The sequence below is a fragment of the Gnatocerus cornutus genome, chromosome 3 (assembly GCF_029298725.1).
Source record: "Gnatocerus cornutus isolate USDA-ARS CGAHR chromosome 3, icGnaCorn1.1, whole genome shotgun sequence".
NCBI classification, from domain to species: Eukaryota; Metazoa; Arthropoda; class Insecta; order Coleoptera; family Tenebrionidae; genus Gnatocerus; species Gnatocerus cornutus.
The window spans coordinates 3,702,419-3,721,911 of NC_142235.1; positions in this window are offsets into that span (position 1 = coordinate 3,702,419).

Genomic DNA, 19,493 nt, shown 5'->3' on the forward strand with positions numbered 1-19,493 from the left:
GAAAACAGCAGAATTCTGCAGGAAATCATCAAAATTTTTACAGAAAACCGCATATTTCGATGCAAAACGACGATTTCTCGCCGATTTTCGTTGTTTTCTGGCTTGAATTCGCAAAGAAGAGCACGAAATCTACAAAATCATGACTTTTTACCAAGATTCAACGGCTGAATTGCAAGAAAACAGCAGAATTCTGCACGAAATCATCAAAATTCTTACAGAAAACCGCATATTTCAATGCAAAACAACGATTTCTCGCCGATTTTCGTTGTTTTCTATCTTGAATTCGCCAAGAAGAGCACGAAATCTACAAAATCATGACTTTTTACCTAGATTCAACGGCTGAATTGCAAGAAAACAGCAGAATTCTGCACGAAATCATCAAAATTCTTACAGAAAACCGCATATTTCGATGCAAAACAACGATTTCTCGCCGATTTTCGTTGTTTTCTATCTTGAATTCGCCAAGAAGAGCACGAAATCTTCAAAATCATGACTTTTTACCTAGATTCAACGGCTGAATTGCAAGAAAACAGCAGAATTCTGCACGAAATCATCAAAATTCTTACAGAAAACCGCATATTTCGATGCAAAACGACGATTTCTCGCCGATTTTCGTTGTTTTCTGGCTTGAATTCGCAAAGAAGAGCACGAAATCTACAAAATCATGACTTTTTACCAAGATTCAACGGCTGAATTGCAAGAAAACAGCAGAATTCTGCACGAAATCATCAAAATTCTTACAGAAAACTGCATTTTTCGATGCAAAACGACGATTTCTCGCCGATTTTCGTTGTTTTCTGGCTTGAATTCGCAAAGAAGAGCACGAAATCTACAAAATCATGACTTTTTACCAAGATTCAACGGCTGAATTGCAAGAAAACAGCAGAATTCTGCAGGAAATCATCAAAATTCTTACAGAAAACCGCATATTTCGATGCAAAACGACGATTTCTCGCCGATTTTCGTTGTTTTCTGGCTTGAATTCGCAAAGAAGAGCACGAAATCTACAAAATCATGACTTTTTACCAAGATTCAACGGCTGAATTGCAAGAAAACAGCAGAATTCTGCACGAAATCATCAAAATTCTTACAGAAAACTGCATTTTTCGATGCAAAACGACGATTTCTCGCCGATTTTCGTTGTTTTCTGGCTTGAATTCGCAAAGAAGAGCACGAAATCTACAAAATCATGACTTTTTACCAAGATTCAACGGCTGAATTGCAAGAAAACAGCAGAATTCTGCAGGAAATCATCAAAATTCTTACAGAAAACCGCATATTTCGATGCAAAACGACGATTTCTCGCCGATTTTCGTTGTTTTCTGGCTTGAATTCGCAAAGAAGAGCACGAAATCTACAAAATCATGACTTTTTACCAAGATTCAACGGCTGAATTGCAAGAAAACAGCAGAATTCTGCACGAAATCATCAAAATTCTTACAGAAAACCGCCTATTTCGTTGCAAAACGACGATTTCTCGCTGATTTTCGTTGTTTTCTATCTTGAATTCGTAAAGGAGAGCACGAAATCTACAAAATCATGACTTTTTACCAAGATTCAACGGCTGAATTGCAAGAAAACAGCAGAATTCTGCACGAAATCATCAAAATTCTTACAGAAAACCGCATATTTCGATGCAAAACGACGATTTCTCGCCGATTTTCGTTGTTTTCTGGCTTGAATTCGCTAAGAAGAGCACGAAATCTACAAAATCATGACTTTTTACCAAGATTCAACGGCTGAATAGCAAGAAAACAGCAGAATTCTGCACGAAATCATCAAAATTCTTACAGAAAACCGCATATTTCGATGCAAAACGACGATTTCTCGCCGATTTTCGTTGTTTTCTGGCTTGAATTCGCAAAGAAGAGCACGAAATCTACAAAATCATGACTTTTTACCAAGATTCAACGGCTGAATTGCAAGAAAACAGCAGAATTCTGCACGAAATCATCAAAATTCTTACAGAAAACTGCATTTTTCGATGCAAAACGACGATTTCTCGCCGATTTTCGTTGATTTCTGGCTTGAATTCGCAAAGACGAGCACGAAATCTACAAAATCATGACTTTTTACCAAGATTCAACGGCTGAATTGCAAGAAAACAGCAGAATTCTGCACGAAATCATCAAAATTCTTAGAGAAAACTGCATATTTCGATGCAAAACAACGATTTCTCGCCGATTTTCGTTGTTTTCTATCTTGAATTCGCCAAGAAAAGCACGAAATCTACAAAATCATGACTTTTTACCTAGATTCAACGGCTGAATTGCAAGAAAACAGCAGAATTCTGCACGAAATCATCAAAATTCTTACAGAAAACCGCATATTTCAATGCAAAACAACGATTTCTCGCCGATTTTCGTTGTTTTCTGGCTTGAATTCGCAAAGAAGAGCACAAAATCTACAAAATCATCACTTTTTACCAAGATTCTTGGGCTGAATTGCAAGAAAACAGCAGAATTCTGCACGAAATCATCAAAATTCTTAGAGAAAACTGCATATTTCGATGCAAATCAACGATTTCTCGCCGATTTTCGTTGTTTTCTATCTTGAATTCGCCAAGAAAAGCACGAAATCTACAAAATCATGACTTTTTACCTAGATTCAACGGCTGAATTGCAAGAAAACAGCAGAATTCTGCACGAAATCATCAAAATTCTTACAGAAAACCGCATATTTCAATGCAAAACAACGATTTCTCGCCGATTTTCGTTGTTTTCTATCTTGAATTCGCCAAGAAGAGCACGAAATCTACAAAGTCATGACTTTTTACCTAGATTCAACGGCTGAATTGCAAGAAAACAGCAGAATTCTGCACGAAATCATCAAAATTCTTACAGAAAACCGCATATTTCGATGCAAAACGACGATTTCTCGCCGCTTTTCGTTGTTTTCTGGCTTGAATTCGCAAGGAAGAGCACGAAATCTACAAAATCATGACTTTTTACCAAGATTCAACGGCTGAATTGCAAGTAAACAGCAGAATTCTGCACGAAATCATCAAAATTCTTACAGAAAACTGCATTTTTTGATGCAAAACGACGATTTCTCGCCGATTTTCGTTGTTTTCTGGCTTGAATTCGCAAAGAAGAGCACGAAATCTACAAAATCATGACTTTTTACCAAGATTCAACGGCTGAATTGCAAGAAAACAGCAGAATTCTGCAGGAAATCATCAAAATTTTTACAGAAAACCGCATATTTCGATGCAAAACGACGATTTCTCGCCGATTTTCGTTGTTTTCTGGCTTGAATTCGCAAAGAAGAGCACGAAATCTACAAAATCATGACTTTTTACCAAGATTCAACGGCTGAATTGCAAGAAAACAGCACAATTCTGCACGAAATCATCAAAATTCTTACAGAAAACCGCATATTTCAATGCAAAACAACGATTTCTCGCCGATTTTCGTTGTTTTCTATCTTGAATTCGCCAAGAAGAGCACGAAATCTACAAAATCATGACTTTTTACCTAGATTCAACGGCTGAATTGCAAGAAAACAGCAGAATTCTGCACGAAATCATCAAAATTCTTACAGAAAACCGCATATTTCGATGCAAAACAACGATTTCTCGCCGATTTTCGTTGTTTTCTATCTTGAATTCGCCAAGAAGAGCACGAAATCTTCAAAATCATGACTTTTTACCTAGATTCAACGGCTGAATTGCAAGAAAACAGCAGAATTCTGCACGAAATCATCAAAATTCTTACAGAAAACCGCATATTTCGATGCAAAACGACGATTTCTCGCCGATTTTCGTTGTTTTCTGGCTTGAATTCGCAAAGAAGAGCACGAAATCTACAAAATCATGACTTTTTACCAAGATTCAACGGCTGAATTGCAAGAAAACAGCAGAATTCTGCACGAAATCATCAAAATTCTTACAGAAAACTGCATTTTTCGATGCAAAACGACGATTTCTCGCCGATTTTCGTTGTTTTCTGGCTTGAATTCGCAAAGAAGAGCACGAAATCTACAAAATCATGACTTTTTACCAAGATTCAACGGCTGAATTGCAAGAAAACAGCAGAATTCTGCAGGAAATCATCAAAATTCTTACAGAAAACCGCATATTTCGATGCAAAACGACGATTTCTCGCCGATTTTCGTTGTTTTCTGGCTTGAATTCGCAAAGAAGAGCACGAAATCTACAAAATCATGACTTTTTACCAAGATTCAACGGCTGAATTGCAAGAAAACAGCAGAATTCTGCACGAAATCATCAAAATTCTTACAGAAAACTGCATTTTTCGATGCAAAACGACGATTTCTCGCCGATTTTCGTTGTTTTCTGGCTTGAATTCGCAAAGAAGAGCACGAAATCTACAAAATCATGACTTTTTACCAAGATTCAACGGCTGAATTGCAAGAAAACAGCAGAATTCTGCAGGAAATCATCAAAATTCTTACAGAAAACCGCATATTTCGATGCAAAACGACGATTTCTCGCCGATTTTCGTTGTTTTCTGGCTTGAATTCGCAAAGAAGAGCACGAAATCTACAAAATCATGACTTTTTACCAAGATTCAACGGCTGAATTGCAAGAAAACAGCAGAATTCTGCACGAAATCATCAAAATTCTTACAGAAAACCGCCTATTTCGTTGCAAAACGACGATTTCTCGCTGATTTTCGTTGTTTTCTATCTTGAATTCGCAAAGGAGAGCACGAAATCTACAAAATCATGACTTTTTACCAAGATTCAACGGCTGAATTGCAAGAAAACAGCAGAATTCTGCACGAAATCATCAAAATTCTTACAGAAAACCGCATATTTCGATGCAAAACGACGATTTCTCGCCGATTTTCGTTGTTTTCTGGCTTGAATTCGCTAAGAAGAGCACGAAATCTACAAAATCATGACTTTTTACCAAGATTCAACGGCTGAATAGCAAGAAAACAGCAGAATTCTGCACGAAATCATCAAAATTCTTACAGAAAACCGCATATTTCGATGCAAAACGACGATTTCTCGCCGATTTTCGTTGTTTTCTGGCTTGAATTCGCAAAGAAGAGCACGAAATCTACAAAATCATGACTTTTTACCAAGATTCAACGGCTGAATTGCAAGAAAACAGCAGAATTCTGCACGAAATCATCAAAATTCTTACAGAAAACTGCATATTTCGATGCAAAACGACGATTTCTCGCCGATTTTCGTTGTTTTCTGGCTTGAATTCGCAAAGAAGAGCACGAAATCTACAAAATCATGACTTTTTACCAATATTCAACGGCTGAATTGCAAGAAAACAGCAGAATTCTGCACGAAATCATCAAAATTCTTAGAGAAAACTGCATATTTCGATGCAAAACAACGATTTCTCGCCGATTTTCGTTGTTTTCTATCTTGAATTCGCCAAGAAAAGCACGAAATCTACAAAATCATGACTTTTTACCTAGATTCAACGGCTGAATTGCAAGAAAACAGCAGAATTCTGCACGAAATCATCAAAATTCTTACAGAAAACCGCATATTTCAATGCAAAACAACGATTTCTCGCCGATTTTCGTTGTTTTCTATCTTGAATTCGCCAAGAAGAGCACGAAATCTACAAAATCATGACTTTTTACCTAGATTCAACGGCTGAATTGCAAGAAAACAGCAGAATTCTGCACGAAATCATCAAAATTCTTACAGAAAACCGCATATTTCGATGCAAAACATTTCTCGCCGATTTTCGTTGTTTTCTATCTTGAATTCGCCAAGAAGAGCACGAAATCTACAAAATCATGACTTTTTACCTAGATTCAACGGCTGAATTGCAAGAAAACAGCAGAATTCTGCACGAAATCATCAAAATTCTTACAGAAAACCGCATATTTCGATGCAAAACGACGATTTCTCGCCGATTTTCGTTGTTTTCTGGCTTGAATTCGCAAAGAAGAGCACGAAATCTACAAAATCATGACTTTTTACCAAGATTCAACGGCTGAATTGCAAGAAAACAGCAGAATTCTGCACGAAATCATCAAAATTCTTACAGAAAACTGCATTTTTCGATGCAAAACGACGATTTCTCGCCGATTTTCGTTGTTTTCTGGCTTGAATTCGCAAAGAAGAGCACGAAATCTACAAAATCATGACTTTTTACCAAGATTCAACGGCTGAATTGCAAGAAAACAGCAGAATTCTGCAGGAAATCATCAAAATTCTTACAGAAAACCGCATATTTCGATGCAAAACGACGATTTCTCGCCGATTTTCGTTGTTTTCTGGCTTGAATTCTCAAAGAAGAGCACGAAATCTACAAAATCATGACTTTTTACCAAGATTCAACGGCTGAATTGCAAGAAAACAGCAGAATTCTGCACGAAATCATCAAAATTCTTACAGAAAACCGCCTATTTCGTTGCAAAACGACGATTTCTCGCTGATTTTCGTTGTTTTCTATCTTGAATTCGCAAAGGAGAGCACGAAATCTACAAAATCATGACTTTTTACCAAGATTCAACGGCTGAATTGCAAGAAAACAGCAGAATTCTGCACGAAATCATCAAAATTCTTACAGAAAACCGCATATTTCGATGCAAAACGACGATTTCTCGCCGATTTTCGTTGTTTTCTGGCTTGAATTCGCTAAGAAGAGCACGAAATCTACAAAATCATGACTTTTTACCAAGATTCAACGGCTGAATAGCAAGAAAACAGCAGAATTCTGCACGAAATCATCAAAATTCTTACAGAAAACCGCATATTTCGATGCAAAACGACGATTTCTCGCCGATTTTCGTTGTTTTCTGGCTTGAATTCGCAAAGAAGAGCACGAAATCTACAAAATCATGACTTTTTACCAAGATTCAACGGCTGAATTGCAAGAAAACAGCAGAATTCTGCACGAAATCATCAAAATTCTTACAGAAAACCGCATATTTCGATGCAAAACGACGATTTCTCGCCGATTTTCGTTGTTTTCTGGCTTGAATTCGCAAGGAAGAGCACGAAATCTACAAAATCATGACTTTTTACCAAGATTCAACGGCTGAATTGCAAGAAAACAGCAGAATTCTGCACGAAATCATCAAAATTCTTACAGAAAACTGCATTTTTCGATGCAAAACGACGATTTCTCGCCGATTTTCGTTGTTTTCTGGCTTGAATTCGCAAAGAAGAGCACGAAATCTACAAAATCATGACTTTTTACCAAGATTCAACGGCTGAATTGCAAGAAAACAGCAGAATTCTGCAGGAAATCATCAAAATTTTTACAGAAAACCGCATATTTCGATGCAAAACGACGATTTCTCGCCGATTTTCGTTGTTTTCTGGCTTGAATTCGCAAAGAAGAGCACAAAATCTACAAAATCATGACTTTTTACCAAGATTCAACGGCTGAATTGCAAGAAAACAGCAGAATTCTGCACGAAATCATCAAAATTCTTACAGAAAACCGCCTATTTCGTTGCAAAACGACGATTTCTCGCTGATTTTCGTTGTTTTCTATCTTGAATTCGCAAAGGAGAGCACGAAATCTACAAAATCATGACTTTTTACCAAGATTCAACGGCTGAATTGCAAGAAAACAGCAGAATTCTGCACGAAATCATCAAAATTCTTACAGAAAACCGCATATTTCGATGCAAAACGACGATTTCTCGCCGATTTTCGTTGTTTTCTGGCTTGAATTCGCTAAGAAGAGCACGAAATCTACAAAATCATGACTTTTTACCAAGATTCAACGGCTGAATAGCAAGAAAACAGCTGAATTCTGCACGAAATCATCAAAATTCTTACAGAAAACCGCATATTTCGATGCAAAACGACGATTTCTCGCCGATTTTCGTTGTTTTCTGGCTTGAATTCGCAAAGAAGAGCACGAAATCTACAAAATCATGACTTTTTACCAAGATTCAACGGCTGAATTGCAAGAAAACAGCAGAATTCTGCACGAAATCATCAAAATTCTTACAGAAAACCGCATATTTCGATGCAAAACGACGATTTCTCGCCGATTTTCGTTGTTTTCTGGCTTGAATTCGCAAGGAAGAGCACGAAATCTACAAAATCATGACTTTTTACCAAGATTCAACGGCTGAATTGCAAGAAAACAGCAGAATTCTGCACGAAATCATCAAAATTCTCACAGAAAACTGCATTTTTCGATGCAAAACGACGATTTCTCGCCGATTTTCGTTGTTTTCTGGCTTGAATTCGCAAAGAAGAGCACGAAATCTACAAAATCATGACTTTTTACCAAGATTCAACGGCTGAATTGCAAGAAAACAGCAGAATTCTGCAGGAAATCATCAAAATTTTTACAGAAAACCGCATATTTCGATGCAAAACGACGATTTCTCGCCGATTTTCGTTGATTTCTGGCTTGAATTCGCAAAGAAGAGCACGAAATCTACAAAATCATGACTTTTTACCAATATTCAACGGCTGAATTGCAAGAAAACAGCAGAATTCTGCACGAAATCATCAAAATTCTTAGAGAAAACTGCATATTTCGATGCAAAACAACGATTTCTCGCCGATTTTCGTTGTTTTCTATCTTGAATTCGCCAAGAAAAGCACGAAATCTACAAAATATGACTTTTTACCTAGATTCAACGGCAGAACTGCAAGAAAACAGCAGAATTCTGCACGAAATCATCAAAATTCTTACAGAAAACCGCATATTTCAATGCAAAACAACGATTTCTCGCCGATTTTCGTTGTTTTCTATCTTGAATTCGCCAAGAAGAGCACGAAATCTACAAAATCATGACTTTTTACCTAGATTCAACGGCTGAATTGCAAGAAAACAGCAGAATTCTGCACGAAATCATCAAAATTCTTACAGAAAACCGCATATTTCGATGCAAAACAACGATTTCTCGCCGATTTTCGTTGTTTTCTATCTTGAATTCGCCAAGAAGAGCACGAAATCTACAAAATCATGACTTGTTACCTAGATTCAACGGCTGAATTGCAAGAAAACAGCAGAATTCTGCACGAAATCATCAAAATTCTTACAGAAAACCGCATATTTCGATGCAAAACGACGATTTCTCGCCGATTTTCGTTGTTTTCTGGCTTGAATTCGCAAAGAAGAGCACGAAATCTACAAAATCATGACTTTTTACCAAGATTCAACGGCTGAATTGCAAGAAAACAGCAGAATTCTGCACGAAATCATCAAAATTCTTACAGAAAACTGCATTTTTCGATGCAAAACGACGATTTCTCGCCGATTTTCGTTGTTTTCTGGCTTGAATTTGCAAAGAAGAGCACGAAATCTACAAAATCATGACTTTTTACCAAGATTCAACGGCTGAATTGCAAGAAAACAGCAGAATTCTGCAGGAAATCATCAAAATTCTTACAGAAAACCGCATATTTCGATGCAAAACGACGATTTCTCGCCGATTTTCGTTGTTTTCTGGCTTGAATTCGCAAAGAAGAGCACGAAATCTACAAAATCATGACTTTTTACCAAGATTCAACGGCTGAATTGCAAGAAAACAGCAGAATTCTGCACGAAATCATCAAAATTCTTACAGAAAACCGCCTATTTCGTTGCAAATCGACGATTTCTCGCTGATTTTCGTTGTTTTCTATCTTGAATTCGCAAAGGAGAGCACGAAATCTACAAAATCATGACTTTTTACCAATATTCAACGGCTGAATTGCAAGAAAACAGCAGAATTCTGCACGAAATCATCAAAATTCTTAGAGAAAACTGCATATTTCGATGCAAAACAACGATTTCTCGCCGATTTTCGTTGTTTTCTATCTTGAATTCGCCAAGAAAAGCACGAAATCTACAAAGTCATGACTTTTTACCTAGATTCAACGGCAGAACTGCAAGAAAACAGCAGAATTCTGCACGAAATCATCAAAATTCTTACAGAAAACCGCATATTTCAATGCAAAACAACGATTTCTCGCCGATTTTCGTTGTTTTCTATCTTGAATTCGCCAAGAAGAGCACGAAATCTACAAAATCATGACTTTTTACCTAGATTCAACGGCTGAATTGCAAGAAAACAGCAGAATTCTGCACGAAATCATCAAAATTCTTACAGAAAACCGCATATTTCGATGCAAAACAACGATTTCTCGCCGATTTTCGTTGTTTTCTATCTTGAATTCGCCAAGAAGAGCACGAAATCTACAAAATCATGACTTGTTACCTAGATTCAACGGCTGAATTGCAAGAAAACAGCAGAATTCTGCACGAAATCATCAAAATTCTTACAGAAAACCGCATATTTCGATGCAAAACGACGATTTCTCGCCGATTTTCGTTGTTTTCTGGCTTGAATTCGCAAAGAAGAGCACGAAATCTACAAAATCATGACTTTTTACCAAGATTCAACGGCTGAATTGCAAGAAAACAGTAGAATTCTGCACGAAATCATCAAAATTCTTACAGAAAACTGCATTTTTCGATGCAAAACGACGATTTCTCGCCGATTTTCGTTGTTTTCTGGCTTGAATTCGCAAAGAAGAGCACGAAATCTACAAAATCATGACTTTTTACCAAGATTCAACGGCTGAATTGCAAGAAAACAGCAGAATTCTGCAGGAAATCATCAAAATTCTTACAGAAAACCGCATATTTCGATGCAAAACGACGATTTCTCGCCGATTTTCGTTGTTTTCTGGCTTGAATTCGCAAAGAAGAGCACGAAATCTACAAAATCATGACTTTTTACCAAGATTCAACGGCTGAATTGCAAGAAAACAGCAGAATTCTGCACGAAATCATCAAAATTCTTACAGAAAACCGCCTATTTCGTTGCAAATCGACGATTTCTCGCTGATTTTCGTTGTTTTCTATCTTGAATTCGCAAAGGAGAGCACGAAATCTACAAAATCATGACTTTTTACCAAGATTCAACGGCTGAATTGCAAGAAAACAGCAGAATTCTGCACGAAATCATCAAAATTCTTACAGAAAACCGCATATTTCGATGCAAAACGACGATTTCTCGCCGATTTTCGTTGTTTTCTGGCTTGAATTCGCTAAGAAGAGCACGAAATCTACAAAATCATGACTTTTTACCAAGATTCAACGGCTGAATAGCAAGAAAACAGCAGAATTCTGCACGAAATCATCAAAATTCTTACAGAAAACCGCATATTTCGATGCAAAACGACGATTTCTCGCCGATTTTCGTTGTTTTCTGGCTTGAATTCGCAAAGAAGAGCACGAAATCTACAAAATCATGACTTTTTACCAAGATTCAACGGCTGAATTGCAAGAAAACAGCAGAATTCTGCACGAAATCATCAAAATTCTTACAGAAAACCGCATATTTCGATGCAAAACGACGATTTCTCGCCGATTTTCGTTGTTTTCTGGCTTGAATTCGCAAGGAAGAGCACGAAATCTACAAAATCATGACTTTTTACCAAGATTCAACGGCTGAATTGCAAGAAAACAGCAGAATTCTGCACGAAATCATCAAAATTCTTACAGAAAACCGCCTATTTCGTTGCAAAACGACGATTTCTCGCTGATTTTCGTTGTTTTCTATCTTGAATTCGCAAAGGAGAGCACGAAATCTACAAAATCATGACTTTTTACTAAGATTCAACGGCTGAATTGCAAGAAAACAGCAGAATTCTGCACGAAATCATCAAAATTTTTACAGAAAACCGCATATTTCGATGCAAAACGACGATTTCTCGCCGATTTTCGTTGTTTTCTGGCTTGAATTCGCAAAGAAGAGCACGAAATCTACAAAATCATGACTTTTTACCAAGATTCAACGGCTGAATTGCAACAAAACAGCAGAATTCTGCACGAAATCATCAAAATTCTTACAGAAAACCGCCTATTTCGTTGCAAAACGACGATTTCTCGCTGATTTTCGTTGTTTTCTATCTTGAATTCGCAAAGGAGAGCACGAAATCTACAAAATCATGACTTTTTACCAAGATTCAACGGCTGAATTGCAAGAAAACAGCAGAATTCTGCACGAAATCATCAAAATTCTTACAGAAAACCGCATATTTCGATGCAAAACGACGATTTCTCGCCGATTTTCGTTGTTTTCTGGCTTGAATTCGCTAAGAAGAGCACGAAATCTACAAAATCATGACTTTTTACCAAGATTCAACGGCTGAATAGCAAGAAAACAGCAGAATTCTGCACGAAATCATCAAAATTCTTACAGAAAACCGCATATTTCGATGCAAAACGACGATTTCTCGCCGATTTTCGTTGTTTTCTGGCTTGAATTCGCAAAGAAGAGCACGAAATCTACAAAATCATGACTTTTTACCAAGAATCAACGGCTGAATTGCAAGAAAACAGCAGAATTCTGCACGAAATCATCAAAATTCTTACAGAAAACCGCATATTTCGATGCAAAACGACGATTTCTCGCCGATTTTCGTTGTTTTCTGGCTTGAATTCGCAAGGAAGAGCACGAAATCTACAAAATCATGAGTTTTTACCAAGATTCAACGGCTGAATTGCAAGAAAACAGCAGAATTCTGCACGAAATCATCAAAATTCTTACAGAAAACTGCATTTTTCGATGCAAAACGACGATTTCTCGCCGATTTTCGTTGTTTTCTGCCTTGAATTCGCAAAGAAGAGCACGAAATCTACAAAATCATGACTTTTTACCAAGATTCAACGGCTGAATTGCAAGAAAACAGCAGAATTCTGCAGGAAATCATCAAAATTTTTACAGAAAACCGCATATTTCGATGCAAAACGACGATTTCTCGCCGATTTTCGTTGTTTTCTGGCTTGAATTCGCAAAGAAGAGCACGAAATCTACAAAATCATGACTTTTTACCAAGATTCAACGGCTGAATTGCAAGAAAACAGCAGAATTCCGCACGAAATCATCAAAATTCTTACAGAAAACCGCCTATTTCGTTGCAAAACGACGATTTCTCGCTGATTTTCGTTGTTTTCTATCTTGAATTCGCAAAGGAGAGAAATCTACAAAGATAGAAAACAACGAAAATCGGCGAGAAATCGTTGTTTTGCATCGAAATATGCAGTTTTCTCTAAGAATTTTGATGATTTCGTGCAGAATTCTGCTGTTTTCTTGCAATTCAGCCGTTGAATCTTGGTAAAAAGTCATGATTTTGTAGATTTCGTGCTCTTCTTTGCGAATTTAAGCCAGAAAACAACGAAAATCGGCGAGAAATCGTCGTTTTGCATCGAAAAATGCAGTTTTCTGTAAGAATTTTGATGATTTCGTGCAGAATTCTGCTGTTTTCTTGCAATTCAGCCGTTGAATCTTGGTAAAAAGTCATGATTTTGTAGATTTCGTGCTCTGCTTTGCGAACTCAAGCCAGAAAACAACGAAAATCGGCGAGAAATCGTCGTTTTGCATCGAAATATGCGGTTTTCTGTAAGAATTTTGATGATTTCGTGCAGAATTCTGCTGTTTTCTTGCAATTCAGCCGTTGAATCTTGGTAAAAAGTCATGATTTTGTAGATTTCGTGCTCTTCTTTGCGAATTCAAGCCAGAAAACAACGAAAATCGGCGAGAAATCGTCGTTTTGCATCGAAATATGCGGTTTTCTGTAAGACTTTTGATGATTTCGTGCAGAATTCGGCTGTTTTCTTGCAATTCAGCCGTTGAATCTTGGTAAAAAGTCATGATTTTGTAGATTTCGTGCTCTTCTTTGCGAATTCAAGCCAGAAAACAACGAAAATCGGCGAGAAATCGTCGTTTTGCATCGAAATATGCGGTTTTCTGTAAGAATTTTGATGATTTCGTGCAGAATTCTGCTGTTTTCTTGCAATTCAGCCGTTGAATCTTGGTAAAAAGTCATGATTTTGTAGATTCCGTGCTCTTCTTTGCGAATTCAAGATAGAAAACAATGAAAATCAGCGAGAAATCGTCGTTTTGCATCGAAATATGCGGTTTTCTCTAAGAATTTTGATGATTTCGTGCAGAATTCTGCTGTTTTCTTGCATTCAGCCATTGAATCTTGGTAAAAAGTCATGATTTTGTAGATTTCGTGCTCTTCTTTGCGAATTCAAGCCAGAAAACAACGAAAATCGGCGAGAAATAATCGTTTTGCATCGAAATATGCGGTTTTCTGTAAGAATTTTGATGATTTCGTGCAGAATTCTGCTGTTTTCTTGCAATTCAGCTGTTGAATCTTGGTAAAAAGTCATGATTTTGTAGATTTCGTGCTCCTCTTTGCGAATTCAAGCCAGAAAACCACGAAAATCGGCGAGAAATCGTCGTTTTGCATCGAAATATGCGGTTTTCTCTAAGAATTTTGATGATTTCGTGCAGAATTCTGCTCTTGCAATTCAGCCGTTGAATCTTGGTAAAAAGTCATGATTTTGTAGATTTCGTGCTCCTCTTTGCGAATTCAAGCCAGAAAACAACGAAAATCGGCGAGAAATAATCGTTTTGCATCGAAATATGCGGTTTTCTGTAAGAATTTTGATGATTTCGTGCAGAATTCTGCTGTTTTCTTGCAATTCAGCCGTTGAATCTTGGTAAAAAGTCATGATTTTGTAGATTTCGTGCTCCTCTTTGCGAATTCAAGCCAGAAAACCACGAAAATCGGCGAGAAATCGTCGTTTTGCATCGAAATATGCGGTTTTCTCTAAGAATTTTGATGATTTCGTGCAGAATTCTGCTCTTGCAATTCAGCCGTTGAATCTTGGTAAAAAGTCATGATTTTGTAGATTTCGTGCTCCTCTTTGCGAATTCAAGCCAGAAAACAACGAAAATCGGCGAGAAATAATCGTTTTGCATCGAAATATGCGGTTTTCTGTAAGAATTTTGATGATTTCGTGCAGAATTCTGCTGTTTTCTTGCAATTCAGCCGTTGAATCTTGGTAAAAAGTCATGATTTTGTAGATTTCGTGCTCTTCTTTGCGAATTCAAGCCAGAAAACAACGAAAATCGGCGAGAAATCGTCGTTTTGCATCGAAATATGCGGTTTTATCTAAGAATTTTGACGATTTCGTGCAGAATTCTGCTGTTTTCTTGCAATTCAGCTGTTGAATCTAGGTAAAAAGTCATGATTTTGTAGATTTCGTGCTCTTCTTGGCGAATTCAAGATAGAAAACAACGAAAATCGGCGAGAAATCGTTGTTTTGCATCGAAATATGCAGTTTTCTCTAAGAATTTTGATGATTTCGTGCAGAGTTCTGCTGTTTTCTTGCAATTCAGCCGTTGAATCTTGGTAAAAAGTCATGATTTTGTAGATTTCGTGCTCTTCTTTGCGAATTCAATCCAGAAAACAAGGAAAATCGGCGAGAAATCGTCGTTTTGCATCGAAATATGCGGTTTTCTGTAAGAATTTTGATGATTTCGTGCAGAATTCTGCTGTTTTCTTGCAATTCAGCCGTTGAATCTTGGTAAAAAGTGATGATTTTGTAGATTTCGTGCTCTTCTTTGCGAACTCAAGCCAGAAAACAACGAAAATCGGCGAGAAATCGTCGTTTTGCATCGAAATATGCGGTTTTCTGTAAGAATTTTGATGATTTCGTGCAGAATTCTGCTGTTTTCTTGCAATTCAGCCGTTGAATCTTGGTAAAAAGTCATGTTTTTGTAGATTTCGTGCTCTTCTTTGCGAATTCAAGCCAGAAAACAACGAAAATCGGCGAGAAATAACCGTTTTGCATCGAAATATGCGGTTTTCTGTAAGAATTTTGATGATTTCGTGCAGAATTCTGCTGTTTTCTTGCAATTCAGCCGTTGAATTTTGGTAAAAAGTGATAATTTTGTAGATTTCGTGTTCTTCTTTGCGAATTCAAGCCAGAAAACAACGAAAATCGGCGAGAAATCGTCGTTTTGCATCGAAATATGCGGTTTTCTCTAAGAATTTTGACGATTTCGTGCAGAATTCTGCTGTTTTCTTGCAATTCAGCTGTTGAATCTAGGTAAAAAGTCATGATTTTGTAGATTTCGTGCTCTTCTTGGCGAATTCAAGATAGAAAACAACGAAAATCGGCGAGAAATCGTTGTTTTGCATCGAAATATGCAGTTTTCTCTAAGAATTTTGATGATTTCGTGCAGAGTTCTGCTGTTTTCTTGCAATTCAGCCGTTGAATCTTGGTAAAAAGTCATGATTTTGTAGATTTCGTGCTCTTCTTTGCGAATTCAAGCCAGAAAACAAGGAAAATCGGCGAGAAATCGTCGTTTTGCATCGAAATATGCGGTTTTCTGTAAGAATTTTGATGATTTCGTGCAGAATTCTGCTGTTTTCTTGCAATTCAGCCGTTGAATCTTGGTAAAAAGTCATGATTTTGTAGATTTCGTGCTCTTCTTTGCGAATTCAAGCCAGAAAACAACGAAAATCGGCGAGAAATCGTCGTTTTGCATCGAAATATGCGGTTTTCTGTAAGAATTTTGATGATTTCGTGCAGAATTCTGCTGTTTTCTTGCAATTCAGCCGTTGAATCTTGGTAAAAAGTCATGATTTTGTAGATTCCGTGCTCTACTTTGCGAATTCAAGATAGAAAACAACGAAAATTAGCGAGAAATCGTCGTTTTGCATCAAAATATGCGGTTTTCTCTAAGAATTTTGATGATTTCGTGTAGAATTCTGCTGTTTTCTTGCAATTCAGCCGTTGAATCTTGGTAAAAGTGATGATTTTGTAGATTTCGTGCTCTTCTTTGTGAATTCAAGCCAGAAAACAACGAAAATCGGCGAGAAATAATCGTTTTGCATCGAAATATGCGGTTTTCTGTAAGAATTTTGATGATTTCGTGCAGAATTCTGCTGTTTTCTTGCAATTCAGCCGTTGAATCTTGGTAAAAAGTCATGTTTTTGTAGATTTCGTGCTCTTCTTTGCGAATTCAAGCCAGAAAACAACGAAAATCGGCGAGAAATAATCGTTTTGCATCGAAATATGCGGTTTTCTGTAAGAATTTTGATGATTTCGTGCAGAATTCTGCTGTTTTCTTGCAATTCAGCCGTTGAATCTTGGTAAAAAGTGATAATTTTGTAGATTTCGTGCTCTTCTTTGCGAATTCAAGCCAGAAAACAACGAAAATCGGCGAGAAATCGTCGTTTTGCATCGAAATATGCGGTTTTCTCTAAGAATTTTGACGATTTCGTGCAGAATTCTGCTGTTTTCTTGCAATTCAGCTGTTGAATCTAGGTAAAAAGTCATGATTTTGTAGATTTCGTGCTCTTCTTGGCGAATTCAAGATAGAAAACAACGAAAATCGGCGAGAAATCGTTGTTTTGCATCGAAATATGCAGTTTTCTCTAAGAATTTTGATGATTTCGTGCAGAGTTCTGCTGTTTTCTTGCAATTCAGCCGTTGAATCTTGGTAAAAAGTCATGATTTTGTAGATTTCGTGCTCTTCTTTGCGAATTCAAGCCAGAAAACAAGGAAAATCGGCGAGAAATCGTCGTTTTGCATCGAAATATGCGGTTTTCTGTAAGAATTTTGATGATTTCGTGCAGAATTCTGCTGTTTTCTTGCAATTCAGCCGTTGAATCTTGGTAAAAAGTCATGATTTTGTAGATTTCGTGCTCTTCTTTGCGAATTCAAGCCAGAAAACAACGAAAATCGGCGAAAAATCGTCGTTTTGCATCGAAATATGCGGTTTTCTGTAAGAATTTTGATGATTTCGTGCAGAATTCTGCTGTTTTCTTGCAATTCAGCCGTTGAATCTTGGTAAAAAGTCATGATTTTGTAGATTCCGTGCTCTACTTTGCGAATTCAAGATAGAAAACAACGAAAATCAGCGAGAAATCGTCGTTTTGCATCGAAATATGCGGTTTTCTCTAAGAATTTTGATGATTTCGTGTAGAATTCTGCTGTTTTCTTGCAATTCAGCCGTTGAATCTTGGTAGAAGTGATGATTTTGTAGATTTCGTGCTCTTCTTTGTGAATTCAAGCCAGAAAACAACGAAAATCGGCGAGAAATCGTCGTTTTGCATCGAAATATGCGGTTTTCTGTAAGAATTTTGATGATATCGTGCAGAATTCTGCTGTTGTCTTGCAATTCAGCCGTTGAATCTTGGTAAAAAGTCATGATTTTGTAGATTTCGTGCTCTTCTTTGCGAATTCCAGCCAGAAAACAACGAAAATCGGCGAGAAATAATCGTTTTGCATCGAAATATGCGGTTTTCTGTAAGAATTTTGATGATTTCGTGCAGAATTCTGCTGTTTTCTTGCAATTCAGCCGTTGAATCTTGGTAAAAAGTCATGATTTTGTAGATTTCGTGCTCTTCTTTGCGAATTCAAGCCAGAAAACAACGAAAATCGGCGAGAAATAATCGTTTTGCCTCGAAATATGCGGTTTTCTGTAAGAATTTTGATGATTTCGTGCAGAATTCTGCTGCTTTCTTGCAATTCAGCCGTTGAATCTTGGTAAAAAGTCATGATTTTGTAGATTTCGTGCTCCTCTTTGCGAATTCAAGCCAGAAAACCACGAAAATCGGCGAGAAATCGTCGTTTTGCATCGAAATATGCGGTTTTCACTAAGAATTTCGATGATTTCGTGCAGAATTCTGCTGTTTTCTTGCAATTCAGCCGTTGAATCTTGGTGAAAAGTGATAATTTTGTAGATTTCGTGCTCTTCTTTGCGAATTCAAGCCAGAAAACAACGAAAATCGGCGAAAAATCGTCGTTTTGCATCGAAATATGCGGTTTTCTCTAAGAATTTTGACGATTTCGTGCAGAATTCTGCTGTTTTCTTGCAATTCAGCTGTTGAATCTAGGTAAAAAGTCATGATTTTGTAGATTTCGTGCTCTTCTTGGCGAATTCAAGATAGAAAACAACGAAAATCGGCGAGAAATCGTTGTTTTGCATCGAAATATGCAGTTTTCTCTAAGAATTTTGATGATTTCGTGCAGAGTTCTGCTGTATTCTTGCAATTCAGCCGTTGAATCTTGGTAAAATGTGATGATTTTGTAGATTTCGTGCTCTTCTTTGCGAATTAGCCAGAAAACAACGAAAATCGGCGAGAAATCGTCGTTTTGCATCGAAATATGCGGTTTTCTCTAAGAATTTTGATGATTTCGTGCAGAATTCTGCTGTTTTCTTGCAATTCAGCCGTTGAATCTTGGTAAAAAGTGATGATTTTGTAGATTTCGTTCTCTTCTTTGCGAATTCAAGCCAGAAAACATCGAAAATCGGCAAGAAATCGTCGTTTTGCATCGAAATATGCGGTTTTCTCTTAGAATTTTGACGATTTCGTGCGGAATTCTGCTGTTTTCTTGCAATTCAGCCGTTGATTCTTGGTAAAAAGTCATGATTTTGTAGATTTCGTGCTCTTCTTTGCAAATTCATGCCAGAAAACAACGAAAATCGGCGAGAAATCGTCGTTTTGCAACGAAATATGCGGTTTTCTGTAAGAATTTTGATGATTTCGTGCAGAATTCTGCTGTTTTCTTGCAATTCAGCCGTTGAATCTTGGTAAAAAGTCATGATTTTGTAGATTTCGTGCTCTTCTTTGCGAATTCAAGCCAGAAAACAACGAAAATCGGCGAGAAATCGTCGTTTTGCATCGAAATATGCGGTTTTCTGTAAGAATTTTGATGATTTCGTGCAGAATTCTGCTGTTTTCTTGCAATTCAGCCGTTGAATCTAGGTAAA